Genomic DNA, 15,854 nt, shown 5'->3' with positions numbered 1-15,854 from the left:
CGACCGCATCGGGGCCCCCGAGGAACCCTCCCTCAACTGCAGTGTTAGCTCTCTATTGGTCCTGTGCTCATAATAATCACTTCTATAGATACTTTGAATAGTGGTAATCATTAACAAGGTGTTCCCCATCCCCTTCTTGCACCTCTTACACTGTACTTGCCATTGGCAGGTTTTGGTGTGCTGTATAGTTATGTATAGAGTGCCTAGGGGGCCCTAATGTAAAACTTGCATCGGGCCTACAGCTCCTTAGCTACGCCACTGGGGCACAGGATGGCTGCATGGGGCTGGTAGAAGCCCCAGGTAAGTGAAACTCATTTTTTTATTTTGCTTGGACCTTCCCTTTAACAGTTTTGCCTTTCTTGCTACTGAACCACAGCTTGTAAGGGAACTGCCATATGATGAAATTATTGATGACTTTGCAAAGAGAAAAGTGAGTTCCAAGAGGCTACAGATCTAGACAATGTGAACTATCCACCAGCAGTTATGACAGCACTTTAATAGTCGTTCTTTACTTGGTGCAGTATTCAGTGTTATGTTGCTGATGTTTACAGGAGTTTTCAGTGTTATGTTGCTGATGTTTACAGGATTAGGTTGTTGATTGTTTTGCTTTGTGTTAACTCAATATTTACTGGTTGGTTAATTTTTTTTTTACATTATTTATTATAAACAGGTTTTGTTGTTTTACTTGTAACTTATGCAAAGGATAAAACTTTCTAATGATCAAACAATGACAGCACTTTCATAATTGTTGTTTACTTTGTGCAGTTTTAAGTGTTGCTGATGTTTACAGGATTACGTTGTTGATTTTTTTTTTTGCTTTGTGTTAGCTTATTATTATTCAGTGATTGATTACATTTTTCACATAATTTAGTATGAACACATTTTGTTGGTTTCCTTGTAACTTATTTAAAAGATAAAACTTTCTAATGTTCAAGCAATTTTTACATTGTAGTTTATTTCAATAAAAACAGTTAAGACTGCATGCTTGCGGGGGGAAAATTGTGTGTATGTGGGGTCGGGGGGGGGGGGGGGGGGGTTGTGGTTGGTCATGGGGCGGCTGGTGATAGTTGGCCTAGGGCGGGAAAAAAGTACAATCCGGCCCTGTGCATAATAATACCACTCTATCTGGCGGCAAAATTAAATTTCCCTTAATCGCTCTTTGTATCCCATTTATTATTCTATAGGTTTTAATAATCTGGCCTTATTTTTTTTCCCCAAGTGTGGGCCATATAATAATATAAACAGTAATAATAATTCAAAACTAAAGTTAATACATTGAGACAATCTTGTCATTTTCATAGTGTTCACTAGATGGCAATGTTCTCAAAGACAACCTTCATGTTTTCAAGCATCCTTGTGAAATAAACTGAAATGGTCTAATCATTAGACTCCAAAGCATAGGTGAAAAATACAAATCTTATTCTCCCTGCCTACAAAATGACTAACAGTTTCAATTATTGTTCTCTGATGTTTACATACAAGGGGAAGTTACGATTTAATTTGATCTAAAAGTACTTAGCAAGATTACATATGCACAATAACCTACCGATTTCATAGATATACTTAATTGTTATGTTTCTTTGCTGCCATTTCAAACTAAGATTTTAATTTTACATTATGGTAATGTTACTTTTACTATTGCCAGTACCGTTACAATGAATCTAATTGTTTTTGCCCTAAAGAATATTAAACACGAACAGGTGTTATTATTTACATGTAGCACAGTTCATTTTGTGAATGACTGATATTTTGAGATATTATTCTTAGTTATTTAAAGCTAATCTTTAATAAGAATTCACAAATCATGTGATTAAAAGATATAAAAGCAGATTGAGTCAGAGTGGAAGGACTAGGCTACAACAGGCACCAACTACAGATTGTTAATCGCAATCACATAGCGTTTTCGCAAGCGATATTTATGGCCCTTTTGTACTACCCAGCATTATGCAATCTGATTCTGATCGCTAACAGATCGCAAAAACGCAGGGTACAGTAAAACTAGTGGAAACGTCAGGGTCCATTTCCATTAGTGTGATCCAATAGCGATGCAATTTTGTCCCGAGCGCAATTGTTGTCCTGTGACGTTTTGGTTACGATTGAGCTTCTTACACTGAGTATAGTAGCTAAATTGCAAATGCAATCGCATGAGTGGAAATAAGCTTGAAACGCAATCGCATTGCAGCACGAGTGTGATAGCATTTCATAGTGCAAAAGAGCCTTTAGCGATTTTAGATCAGTTTCCGGCAATTCTTAGAGCATTTTTTAAGTGCTTGTATTTTCTGAATGATTGTAATTTGCAATTATGATTGGCAAATGTTCATTTATTGTTCTGTCTATTTGTTTGCTCGCTCAGGTAGTGAAATTGCTGCAAAATCGCTTTTGCAAAGCAATTTTGCAGCAGTCCTATCATTAGTATTGGAGCGCAATCACGCCAAAAAAGCTGCAAGACCCACGATTGCAATTTCCCTGATCACAATCGCTCCACTTTCATTAGCCTAGCATTTTGGAATTGCTGCAATTGCCACGATTCCAAAGCACGGCTAAAAGTGCTCTAGTGGGCCATAGCCCTTAAAGGACACCTGAAGTGAGAGGAATATGGAGGCTGCCTTATTTATTTCCTTTTAAACAATACCAGCTGTCTGGCATCCTGCTGATCTCTTTGGCTGCAGTAGTGTCTCAATCACACACCTGACACAAGCATGTGTCATATGCAGTCAAACATCTGATCTGCATGCTTGTTTAGGGTCTGCGGCTTAAAGGAAACCAGAGCTGAAGGACCCTAAAGATTTTTTACTCACCCGGAGCTTCCTCCAGCTCCATAAACACGTGTCAGTCCCTCGCCCTCCTCCCGCGGTCTGCTGTTCAGCTGCAATCAGCCCCGGTAATTGGCTCCATCACGTCAGTGTGGGCTACTGCGCATGACCCAGACTGACGTGACTAAGCCAATTGCCGGGGCTAATCGTGGCTGTAAGGCAGACTGCGGGAGGATGGCGAGGGATTGACACGTGCTTATGAAACTGGAGGAAGCCCTGGGTGAGTAAAAAACCTTTAGGGTCCCTCGGCTCTGGTACACTTTAAAGTATTAAAGCAAAGGATCAGCAGGACAGCCAGGCAATTGACATTGTTTAAAGGAAATAAATATGGCAGCCTCCATATCCCTCTCGCTTTAGGCATCCTTTAACTACAGTACTAGAAAAATTCATGTAAAAAAAAACCCCTCTAAACAGAATCCCTGGTTTTTGCAGCTCTATAGACGGATAACAATATTTCCAATTTACAGTCCAGTAAAAGTCAAAGTTTAGAATGAATGCCTGTAATGTGTCCAGCTACACAATGAACAGCCAGTATGCAGAGAGAATATTTGGAAACTGGCCCAAGCACTTGGAATTCAGCACTGCCAGACCTGGCCATATGGATAGATTTTGTTGCCAACATGTCGTCCATCTACATCCTAGGAGATATTTTGCTTTTCTGCTAACTTTTTAGTGACTAATAGCCAAACACTGATGATGTAAAATATGCATTGTAGATATTTGTAATTTGTGAAAGAGATATGCCCAGGTCATTGATATCTGCTAATACATTAGAGTAAATTAATATTTACTGTATGAATCAGATCATATTAGCAAAACTGATGAGCCTGTAAGTTATAAGGAAGTCAAAACTGCACCAAAGACTACACTAACTCGTGTGCAAAAATTGTAGTGATAGTTTTATGACGAAGAAGCTAGTCACTTTTCCATTCTTCCTGTTTAAACATATTTAAAGGAATACAACAACAACAACAACAACAAATAACATTTGTAAAGCGCTTTTCTCCCGTGGGACTCAAAGCGCATAAGCATGGCTCCGACCATCGTGGTACAGGGGAAGAATTTTATAAATCTGGAAATGCCAGGCTAAACAGGTGGCTTTTCAGTCTGGATTTGAATAGCTCCAGGGATGGTGCTGTCTTTACTGGGTGTGGTAGGGAGTTCCAAAGAGTAGGGGCAGCATGACAGAAGGCTCTGTCTCCAGATTTTTTGAGGTGCACTCTGGGAGTGACCAAGTTTATAGAACTTGCTGATCTGAGGTTGTGAGAGGTGTGGTGCAGTTTCAGCAAGTCCTTCATGTATCCAGGGCCCAGATTGTGCAGGGATTTGAATGTCAGCAGTCCAATCTTAAAGAGTATTCTCCATTCTACTGGTAGCCAGTGCAGTGAGCGAAGGATCGGTGTAATGTGACAGTGGCGAGGCTGGTTTGTTAGCAATCTGGCAGCAGCATTCTGCACTAATTGCAGGCGACGCAAGTCTTTTTTGGGGAGGCCAGCATAAAGGGCATTGCAGTAGTCCAGCCGTGATGTGATGAAGGCGTGGACTAGGGTTTGAAGATCCTCTGGGGGAATCAGATGTTTAATCTTTGCAATGTTCTTCAGATGAAAGAAGGAAGATTTAACTACAGATGAAATTTGGTTTCTGAAACTCAATTCCCCATCGATTAGTACGCCAAGGCTGCGCACAAGGTTGGAGCTGTTTATGTCTGAATTCCCAATCCTGATTGGTGTTGCTTTAGGATAGAGCTGTTTTGATGGCGAGCACTGGCTTTGGACAAACAGGACCTCAGTTTTGTCAGCATTCAGTTTCAACCAGTTATCATTCATCCATGCCTGAAGCTCAGCTAAGCAAGAGTTTATTTTTGGGGTAGGGTCTGTTCCACCAGGTTTGAAGGACAGGTATAGCTGTGTGTCATCGGCGTAGCAGTGGTACGTCAGGCCATGTCGTTGGATAAGTGTACCGAGTGGCAACATGTAGATTGCAAACAGCAGAGGGGATAGGATTGATCCTTGTGGCACTCCGAATTGTAGAGGTGCAGGTTTGGACATTATAGTTCCTAGGGATACTCTCTGTGTTCTGTCAGTCAGGAATGATCTGAACCACTGGAGGACTGATCCACTGATGCCACAGTACTCCTGCAGTCTGTTAAGCAGGATTTCATGGTCAACTGTATCAAAAGCAGCTGAGAGATCCAACAGGATTAGGATGGAGCATTCCCCTCTGTCCCTTGCCATGAGCAGATCGTTGCAGACTTGGATGAGGGCTGTTTCACAGCTGTGGTGTTTCTTAAAGCCAGATTGTAGAGGGTCCAGGATGTTGTTTACTGACAGCCTGGTTTCAAGTTGCAGATAGACAGCCTTTTCAATAACTTTACCTAAGAAGGGGAGGTTGGAGACAGGTCTGTAGCTGCTCATAGCATCTGGATCCATGGAAGGTTTTTTGAGAAGGGGCTTGATGATTCCTTCTTTTAGAGAGGTAGGAAACCTCCCTGCTTGCAGAGAGCAATTTACTATTTTGTGAAATGCTGGACCAAGCAGGTCAGGGCATTTCAGCATATGTTTAGTTGGTCCAGGGTCCAGGTCACAGGTTGTCTGGTGGAGACGACAGAGGGTGTCTGAGATCTCTTCCTCACTAATACTTTTGAAATCAGTCCAGGGTGTTAGGTTGTTTTTGCAGCTATTTCCATTAGTTGCATGAGTCTTGGGTGCTGTGGACTGAATGAGAGACCGAATAGAAGATACTTTGTCAGCAAAGTAGCAGGCAAATTTCTCACATAGCTCCTTTGAGGGAGTTATAGTGGGTTTTAGACAGGATGGATTACATAGTCTATCAACTGTGCGGAATAGTTGGGCTGGTCTGTTGGCGGCCTTTGCGATCTCCTGTGATAGGTAGGAGGATTTTTTCTTGGTGATCGCATTTTGGTAGCTTTCCCGGTGAGAGACAAGGGTGTGTTTATCTTTTGAATTCTGAGATTTTCGCCACTTCCTTTCTAGTCTGCGCACTTCTTTCTTTAGGTCCTTTAGTGAGCTGTCAAACCACCGTGCATGGTGAAGTGGTGTAGATCGTTTGATGCGAACTGGAGCGAGGGCGTCATAGGCAGATGACACTGCATGGTTGTAAATCAGGACCATGGAGTCTGGGTCTGCGCAATGATTGGTTAATGCGTCGAAGTTGAGGATATTCTGAACGTGCTGGGGTGAGACATCTTTCAGTGAACGGTATTTTATGAGTTCTTTCCCTCTGTGTTTTATCGCTGGTGCTGTCAGAGAGAAGTGGATGGTGTGGTGGTCTGACCATACCACTGGGTTTATATCCATGTGTGATATTAAAAGTCCGGAATGAAATATAAGATCCAGGGTGTGCCCTTTCGTATGGGTGGGGAGGTTGATAGCCTGAGAGAAACCCAGTTCATTCATTATGAGAAGTAGTTCACTTCCTAGCTGGGAGTCGTGATCATCCACCCATGCATTGAAGTCTCCCAGGATGATCCATCTAGGGTGTTTCACTGTTACGCAGGATAAGAGTTCAGATATTTCCTTAAGAAAGGCTGGACCATTTTTTGGGGGGCGGTATATGAGCAATATGTTGATGTTTACTTCTGCTGACAGTTGAGCTGCAATACATTCAAAGGTTTCAGTGGGGCCTATGGGCAGGGGCCTTATGTTCAAGGAGGATCTGAAGCATATGGCAACCCCCCCACCCTTGCCGACTTGTCTCTCACAGTGCAAGATTGAATAATTGGCCGGCACGGTTGCTTCAAGAGTTGGGCCTGCATGCTTCCCAAGCCAGGTCTCTGTCAAAAAGGTCAAATCAGAGAGCTCTATTAGGTCATGTATAGTTGCAGTCTTATTATTATTAATACAGAGGGGAAAATAAAATAAACCGATGAGGTAAACAGGTGCATGGACAGTGCCAAATATACAAATAACTAGGCGGTGTTCTTTTTTTTTTTCTTCTTTCTTTGCCTGGAAGCATTAACTATACAGGTATGCAAGTGACAGTTTCTCTCCAGTCAGGACCTAGTCAGACTATAGCGTAACCATCCCTGATAAGGAATTGCAGCCATACAACTCTTTCAATGCAGAGAAAAACTTCTGAGAGCAGGGAAGAGAAAACAAGTTAAATATATATTAGCTCTGGAATACTTCAATGAATGTTATGCAAAACCGAGGATTGCCTTCTTAAAACAGAAGGTATTTGCAATAATTCAGGTTAGAGTGAGCATATGATGTCTCCCACAATTCTTGACTGCGGAATATGCAAATCCTCCCTTTGTTGCCCCTGTAAGATAAATACACCTCTAGAACCACTGGATTGAAATTAAGTGTCATTGAGAAGAGACAATAAAACAGTAAAAAGTAGATTGTAACATAAAAAACAGGGGATAACTCAATAAGTCATTTTTAGAAGTAGGAAGAGAGAATTGTTTATCATCAGTAGTTTATCATCATCAGTTTTTTTCACTTTGGTATTCCTTCAATAATCAATATCTGGAAGGCAAGCTACCTCCTTCTCCAGATAGTGTGGTTTTATCTTGGGAAATGCAATGCAGCAAACGATTCTCTCCATGTACAGCAGTGGTTTTGGTTTAGTATTGTTTTGATTCATTTTTGATTAAAGCTGTAGTTTACCCCCACAGATTTTACAGTAATGAAGGTGAATATGGGAGTCATCACCGGAACATGCCCACCTCCTCCCTCTGCTCACTAATGTGGAACACAGGGAGGAGGTGGGAAGGGTCAGCTCTGGAGAAAGACTGGGTGGCACCCCTCCGAGTTTTTCCCTGACCACTTCAGGGTAGGAAAAAACTAGGCAGAATCGCATATGTGTTTTCCATTATGTGCTATGGAAAACGCATATGCGGATTCTGCCTAGTGTGTTCCTATCCTTGTGTGGGTGATGAAAGAAATGGGAGGAGTCTGAACAGAACAGAGACTGCTATTCAGTATAACCAAGGTGCATCTGATATTGGCATAGTCACCATTGCAAACACTGACAGCCAAGTTATAAAAAAAATACTGTAATAATACAAAAATGGTTTATGAGCAATGCACACAATTTTGGGCTTTGCGAAATATGATAGTGGTTTGCAAAAGAATTCGGCCCCCTTGACGTTTTCCACATTTTGTCATATTGCTGCCACAAACATGAATCAATTTTATTGGAATTCCATGTGAAAGACCAATACAAGGTGGTGTACATGTGAGAAGTGGAACGAAAATCATACATGATTCCAAACATCTTTTCCAAATAAATAACTACAAAGTGGGGTGTGCGTAATTATTCAGCCCCCTTTGGTCTGAGTGCAGTCAGTTGCCCATAGACATTGCCTAATGAGTGCTAATGACTAAATAGAGTGCACCTGTGTGTAATCTAATGTCAGTACAAATACAGCTGCTCTGTGACGGCCTCAGAGGTTGTCTAAGAGAATACTGGGAGCAACAACACCATGAGTATAGCACAACTGTAAACATACCAAGACAAGGCCGGTCCACCTAAACTCACAGGCCGAACAAGGAGAGCGCTGATCAGAAATGCAGTCAAGAGGACCATGGGCACTCTGGACGAGCTGCAGAGGTCTACAGCTCAGGTGGATGAATCTGTCCATAGGACAACTATTAGGCGTGCGCTGCAAAAATTGGCCTTTATGGAAGAGTGGCAAGAAGAAAGCCATTGTTAACAGAAAAGCATAAGAAGTCCCGTTTGCAGTTTGCCACAAGCCATGTGGGTGACACAGCAAACATGTGGAAGAAGGTGCTCTGGTCAGATGAGACCAAAATTTAACTTTTTGGCCAAAATGAAAAACGCTATGTGTGGAGGAAAACTAACACTGCACATCACTCTGAACACACCATCCCCACTATCAAATATGGTGGAGACAGCATCATGCTCTGGGGGTGCTTCTCTTTAGCAGGGACAGGGAAGCTGGTCAGAGTTGATGGGAAGATGGATTGAGCCAATTTAATACAGGTCAATCTTGGAAGAAAACCTCTTGGAGTCTGCAAAAGACTTGAGACTGGGGCGGAGGTTCACCTTCCAGCAGGACAATGACCCTAAACATAAAGCCAGGGCAACAATGGAATGGTTTAAAACAAAACATATCCATGTGTTAGAATGGCCCAGTCAAAGTCCAGATCTAAATCCAATCGAGAATCTGTGGCAAGATCTGAAAACTGCTGTTCACAAACGCTGTCTATCTAATCTGACTAAGCTGGAGCGGTTTTGCAAAGAAGAATGGGCAAGGATTTCAGTCTCTAGATGTGCAAAGCTGGTAGAGACATACCCTAAAAGACTGGCAGCTGTAGTTGCAGCAAAAGGTGGTTCTACAAAGTATTGACTCAGGGGCTGAATAATTACGCACACCCCACTTTGCAGTTATTTTTTTTTAAATGTTTGGAACCACGTATGATTTTCGTTCCACTTCTCACGTGTACACCACTTTGTATTGGTCTTTCACGTGGACTTCCAATAAAATTGATTCATGTTTGTGGCAGTTATATGACATAATATGGAAAACTTCAAGGGGGGCTAATACTTTTGCAAACCACTGTACATTTATTATTTGCATGTACTTCTATTGTGCTGACGTCTTCCACAGCGCTTTTAGGCTACTTACACACTAAGTTAGGTGCTACGTTAAGGTCGCATAACGTGCACCTAATGCAACGTATGGTGGTGCGGGAGAGGACGTTAGAGTGAGCCGCGTTAAGTGGCTCTATCCGCATAAGGTCTACCAGAGTGGCGCTGATTGGCCGGCGGGACCTTGTGATGCGGAGTGATCACGTGGTCCCGCCGGCCAATCAGCAGCCGCCAATGCAGTGCATATTAAGTAGCCATGTGCGCGGCTACTGTAGCGGCATCTCCCCGCCTCCTCTCGCCCCCCACTGAGCATGTGCAAACAGTCTAACGCGGCTTAAGCCGCTCAGAACAGCCTCATTGACTTTGTAGTGCTGTGCGGTTGGCTGTGTTAGAGGCTCCACTAACGTGCGCCTGTAACATCCTGGTGTGTAAGTAGCCTTAAGCCCCATACACACGCTCAACTGCAGTCTTTTATGCAGCACAATCGTCAAAAGTCTTTTGTTGTGAAACAAGTTGAAACAACTAAAAAAAGCCTTTTGCTATTGTTCAAAAAGCTGCTAAGACCGATAAGAAGTCAATCCAACTGTTGGATTTTAAAGTTATTTCAACTTGTTTCAAAAGCACCACAGAAAATTCCACAATTGTTCTGCGTTCCCTCGTGTTTTTGTGTATGCTTCAAGACAACTGACTACATGCATCTACGTTTCGCCTGCCACGTGCATGTCTAATATGCAGTTTTGCTGCAATTTCTGAAACTGCAAAAAAATGCAAATATCCAGCAAGCATGTCACAAGCCCCTTTAATGTGAATGAGCCCTAAAGAAGCCCATTAATTGTATGACTCTTACAGCTGGTGCACACTAAGAGCTTTTTTGAGCGTTTTGAAAAATGCTAGCGCTTTGAAAAGCGTTTGACTAATGTATGTGAATGGGATGGAGCACAGCAGAGCGATGTGATTTTTTCCCAAACGCAAACGCTGTTAATGTTGAGTATAGGAAAGTGGAAAATCGCTCTAAAAAGCGTTAGATCAGAGCGGTTTTCCAAGCGTTTTTGTTACAGAAGCTGTTCAGTTACAGCTCTACTGTAACAAAATATGAAAAACACTACACCAAAACGCTCCAAAAATCGCATGCTTAGAAAATTGCTAGGCACATGCCTAGAATCGCCTAGAAGCGTTTGCTCTTACGCTGGCGCCTTTTGGTGTGCACTGGCCCTTAGCAAGCTCTCATATTTAAGATAAGATCGAAAGAAGACAACACTAAGGAATGCAAGCTATTCCTAATAGGAAAAACAGTTGCATCTATTAAAAAATCTGCCAAATTGACAGACCAGATCACACAATCATTTATGCTTCTTATGCATATTTCCGATTACATCGCAATTATTCTTTAATAACAACGCAAGGTTGCTGAAAGATTACCAGGCACCATGATGGTGCAGTGCAGCCATACAGGCTAGGGTCACACTTGGCAAACATTTAGTTTTTCGCATTGCGGAAAACACTCACGAAAATACGCATAATGCTTCCCAATGCACAACTGCCGTGTACTGGGATCATTGTGTGATTTTCTGCCGCAGGGAAAAAAAAACCCGACACTGTTGCTCTTCATCACAAAATGTCTGCAATTCCCCTTTGCCGACAGTCAGCTGTTTTCACCTGGCTGCTGACCAAGAAGGCTAATTCGGCCACCAGGAAAAGGCTGCAGTTTTCCCACGGCTTCGCGTGACACTACCCAAGACTTAAAGGATACCCCAACTGAAATGTGACATAATGAGATAAACATGTGTATGTACAGTGCCTAGCACACAGATAACTACGCTGTGTTCCTTTTTTTCTTTCTCTGCCTGAAAGAGTTGAATATCAGGTATGTAAGTGGCTGACTCAGTCCTGACTCAGACAGGAAGTGACTACAGTGTGACCCTCACTGATAAAAAATTCCCCTTTTTTACCTCTTTCTTGCTCTCAGAAGCCATTTTCTGCTAGGAAAGTGTTTTATAGTTGGAATTTCTTATCAGTGAGGGTCACACTGTAGTCACTTCCTGTCTGAGTCAGGACTGAGTCAGCCACTTACATACCTGATATTTAACTCTTTCAGGCAGAGAAAGAAAAAAAGGAACACAGCATAGTTATCTGTGTGCTAGGCACTGTACATACACATGTCTATCTCATTATGTCACATTTCAGTTGGGGTATCCTTTAAAAGACAACTGCAGCAAAAGGCTATCATATGTATTTCCTTTTAAACAATACTAGTTGCCTGTCAGCCCTGCTGATCTATTTGGCTGCAGTAGTGTCACACCAGAAACAAGCATGCAGCTAATCTTGTCAATTCTGACAATATTGTCAGAAACACCTGATCTGCTGCATGCTTGTTCAGGGTCTATGGCTAAAAGTATTAGAGAAAGAGGACCAGCAGAGCTGCCAGGCAACTGGTATTGCTTAAAAGGAAATAAATATGGCAGCTTCCATATACCTCACTTCAGTTGTCCTCACTTTCCATGTAAACATGCATATCCTACTGTTAACCCACTGCATCAGTACCCGACTCACTGCTATCAATGTGATAGCCCTATAGGATTATCATTGCTTCTGTGTAAGGATGTAAGATGCATTTTGTGCAACACAATGCCGTGGTCAAAGTGTGAAAGGTCCTCCAGGATTGATGGGATTCTTTACTGCCTCTGTTTTCATACAACACAATAATCTAAAAATATAATTATTAAACAGTCTACCATGTATGGGCACTTTAACTCAAGGGTGATAATATTCAGGCTTATTAGTCCAGCAATGACAGGCACCAATTATAAACATGGCAAAGACTTTTGAGCAGAGGAGATTGTCCAAATGCTAGGGCTATCATAGATTGATATAACATCAGCTACAACTGTGCCTGGCTAAGGCACTGCAGACTTGCTAGCAGTGTGCTCTTGTAAACAGATCACAGACTAATCATCCCAGCTCCCAGCCTGTGTAAGCGAGGGAGAGGCAGAGAGAACACTCTGCAAGCTGAGCAAAGATGAATAGAGGAAGCAGGAGCGTGAGAAACACTCATTCTGACGGTGTAATTCATCTGTATATTGAGGACTGTAGTGTCTGTAAATTTAGTGACAACAAACAGAACATTCTGTCTCCTTTCGCTTCCTCAAAAGGAAGTAGGCAGAAAGCGGAAGGAAGGTGATTATGCAGGCTGACTACATTTCCCAGAAGTCAACACTCCATTACTAGATCCACTTCCTGCAGCAGCAAGCAGCTTGACGCTATGGAGGAGACTGGACCCTACAAAGGGGTAATTTATAAAAAACGTTTTTGCAATCCAGACTGCTATAGGAATCGTGTTACAGTATTCAGATTATCACATAAAAAATAAGTTAAAGTTCGTTGTTCAGTTCCACTTTCACCTAGGAGCATGCTTCAGGCATTGTCACAGTGTGTTGTTAGGGAAAGCTTAGTAATTGCTGCAAAGTGCAGGAACAGGAGCTGACATAGGGCAAGGCCAGCTTGTGCTCCAGATCCTCACTGCTGCTCATTGTGCAGCCAGACCTCAGCTCCCAGCACACTGGAGGGAAATATGAAATGAAAGATGTGTATGTTGTAAACACTACTTAGCTAATGTAGTCTCTGCAACTTTTATTTATTTATAATTTCCCATAGGTAAATTACATAGCTCCCAATTGTCCCTCTTTGGGAGTCCTGTCCCTCTTTCTTCTTTTGTCCCTTTTTTAGGACTTTGTCCCTCTTTCTATGTAAGTATATCTATTTCTCTACTAAAAATGTGTTTGACTCTAAAGTTTATTCTCATCCTTTAAAGTGAACCTAAAGCCAGTTAAAAAAAATGAGATTAACTCAACTGGGGCTTCCCTCAGCCCCCTGCACCCGATCGGTGCCCTCGCAGCTCCGCTCCGATGCCTCTGGACCCGCCGGCGACGACTTCCGGTTTCGCCATCACCGGCCGACAGGCATGGGAACGCGAGTGATTGTTCGCGTTCCCAGCCTGTATATCGCCAGGAGGTCGCAATAGCAGCATAGGGGGTGAAATACAGTCTGGGAACGCGAACAATCACTCGCGTTCCCATGCCTGTTGGCCGGTGACGGCCAAACCGGAAGTGTTCGCCGGCGGGTCCAGAGGCATCGGACTGGAGCTGCGAGGGCACCGATCGGCTGCAGGGCGCTGAGGGAAGCCCCAGGTGAGTTGATCTCATTTTTTTTAACTGGCTTTAGGTTCACTTTAAATTGATATATTACTAATGTTAAAGTTTTTATATGAAGGAAAATGAACCAGGATAGAAAGGAACAGTGTCGTTTGAATTATAAAACAACATATTTTTCTAATAAAATCTTTATGGTATGTGTGACTAGGGGGTGATCAGGGGTGTGGCAGGGGCATGGCTTAAAGAGGTACTGTAAGCTCCTCACCTGCTCACCGCCTGTATATAGATCACATCCATATTATAGGGAAAAACCTGGCTTTTATTAGGATTTGACCTATATTTATTTTGTTTTTACCCCTTTAAGCCTTTAGCCACGCCCACCAGGAGACTTTCATCCACGGAAGTATATTAATTAGCCCTAGCCCCATTGCCTCATGGGTAGTGACGTGTGAAAAACGTCACAAGAGGCTCTATCTGAGCTGACGATTACTGCATCCTCTCCTCCTCCCTGCAGAGTGGAGATCTCGTGTCAATAGACTGCACATGCTGCCTGTTATCAGCCATGCTGCTCCAGCTTCTATGTGAGCATCAGCTGATTAATTTATTATGCACAGCCAGGGCATCGTAGCAAGGCACAGGAGGGCACCATGGACTGCATGATGGGGGGCAGCAAGACATCTGCCAAAATAAGTAAATTATTTATCCCTTTTTTTTTCTTTTATCTTCCCCTGGTCCTGAATGATACCTAGTTGGAATTTAAAGTGGATCCGAGATGAACTTTTACTCCTTGCATAATTGTGTTCCTTACATATAGTTTATAGGGCATTCCTCAAGCCAAATACTTGTTTTGTTTTAATACTATAATTCCCTATCAACTAAACAAGCCACACCCACATCTTCTCCAGAGTGCCTTGGCGCTTGCAAGGGATTGTGGGATTTCAGTCTGGGCAGGTGAAAAAGGTGTTACTAGCTATAGATTTCAGAGGCAGAGTTTTCACAATCTGAGAGCTGCAGTGCGGATACAGATCAGTTGCCTGTGTAATGGAGGAGATAAGAGTGGCGTTTTCACAGAATATGCAGATTAGCATGCCTAGATACAGATAAGCTTGCCTGTGTGTGTGATTGTGTAATAGTGACCAGCAGAAAACATGTCTGCTCCCATTGTATCACAGGAAAAAATATTAATATACTGTTGAAGCTGTTTGAAGATAGATTTGCTGTGTAAACTATCTAAACTTTAGATAAGATATATAGACAAGTCACTTGTTATATTTAGTTTTTCATCTCGGATCCGCTTTAATGCTGAAAGGAGGGGGGGGGGGTGGTCTGCAACAGAGCAGAGTTCTATGGGCAAATGTTCCCCACCCCCTCCCCCTTCATTTCAAGTGGTGCAGCCCGAAGCTGTGAATCATGTGTAGCCACTAGCCAGGCTGAGCAGAGGACACAGCCAGACGCTGTACAGCTTCCTTGGCTAGATTGGAGTGAGGTATGCTTCTGATCCTCCCTCCCCCCCATAAGAAACTTCGCAGCCCGACATTTGGAGGCTGCCTGTTAAGAGAGAAGATGGGGCAGTGATTGGGAATCTACATACTTCTGCAGGCTGACAGCATGAGAGAGGCATCACACACACTATGGAAAGATGCAGGGGAATCACATGATGGCAACTGACAGAGAGAGAGAGAGAGAGGGTAACCCTGGCTGCAGAGAGAGCTGCTTGTGTAATACCTGACACAGCACACAGGCAGGAATCCTGGTCTGCAGAGGTATCCCTCTGACCAGCTGTAACCTGGGATCTGTGTAAATATCAAGTCAGCTCTCCTCTTGACGTTTGTCCTCCTCCTTTACTTCTCTCTAAGGCCTTGTGCACATTGCGTTCCACTCATGTTAGCGTTTGCGTTGGGCTTTTCTTTACACATTTTTTTTTGATTCCCGGCGCTTGGGTGGGGGTTGCGTTTTTGTGAAAAGCGCTTTTCTAAGCGCTTTTCCTGAGCGTTTTTTAATTCACTCCCTGACGCAAGTCAGGAAGTGAACTCTTTGAAGCTTTGTGCTTAGAAAAGTGTTTTTCTAAGCGCTTTTACTCTGTGATTAATTTTGGCACTTCGTGAACTCTTGTACCCAGAAATAAATAAATACAAAGTATCCATTCATTAAACCACTCGGGAAATCGCAATTCAAAGTGCATTTTCAAGCACTTTGCAATTTCCCTATATTTTCTATGGAGTACAAACCGCTCAAAAAATGGTACAGGTAGCGCACTTGCGATTCAATAGAAAGCGGAACGCTCATATATGAACACTCCCATAGGAAATCATTG

General features: G+C 42.8%; 1 protein-coding gene across 1 annotated transcript in view; it reads left to right on the top strand.

The window, feature by feature from the left end:
- Positions 1 to 12,602: 12,602 nt before the first annotated feature.
- The window catches only part of LOC137570542 (uncharacterized), a 24,243-nt gene continuing 20,991 nt past the window's right edge, over positions 12,603 to 15,854 (top strand). Inside the window, exon 1 of the mRNA XM_068279235.1 lies at positions 12,603 to 12,678. The gene's annotated coding sequence lies outside the window, so the exon portion shown is untranslated. The remainder of the gene's footprint in view (positions 12,679 to 15,854) is intronic.

The sequence above is a fragment of the Hyperolius riggenbachi genome, chromosome 4 (assembly GCF_040937935.1).
Source record: "Hyperolius riggenbachi isolate aHypRig1 chromosome 4, aHypRig1.pri, whole genome shotgun sequence".
Classification (NCBI taxonomy): domain Eukaryota; kingdom Metazoa; phylum Chordata; class Amphibia; order Anura; family Hyperoliidae; genus Hyperolius; species Hyperolius riggenbachi.
The sequence above is the reverse complement of the archived record's forward strand: the minus strand, read 5'-3'. Positions and strand labels throughout refer to the sequence as shown.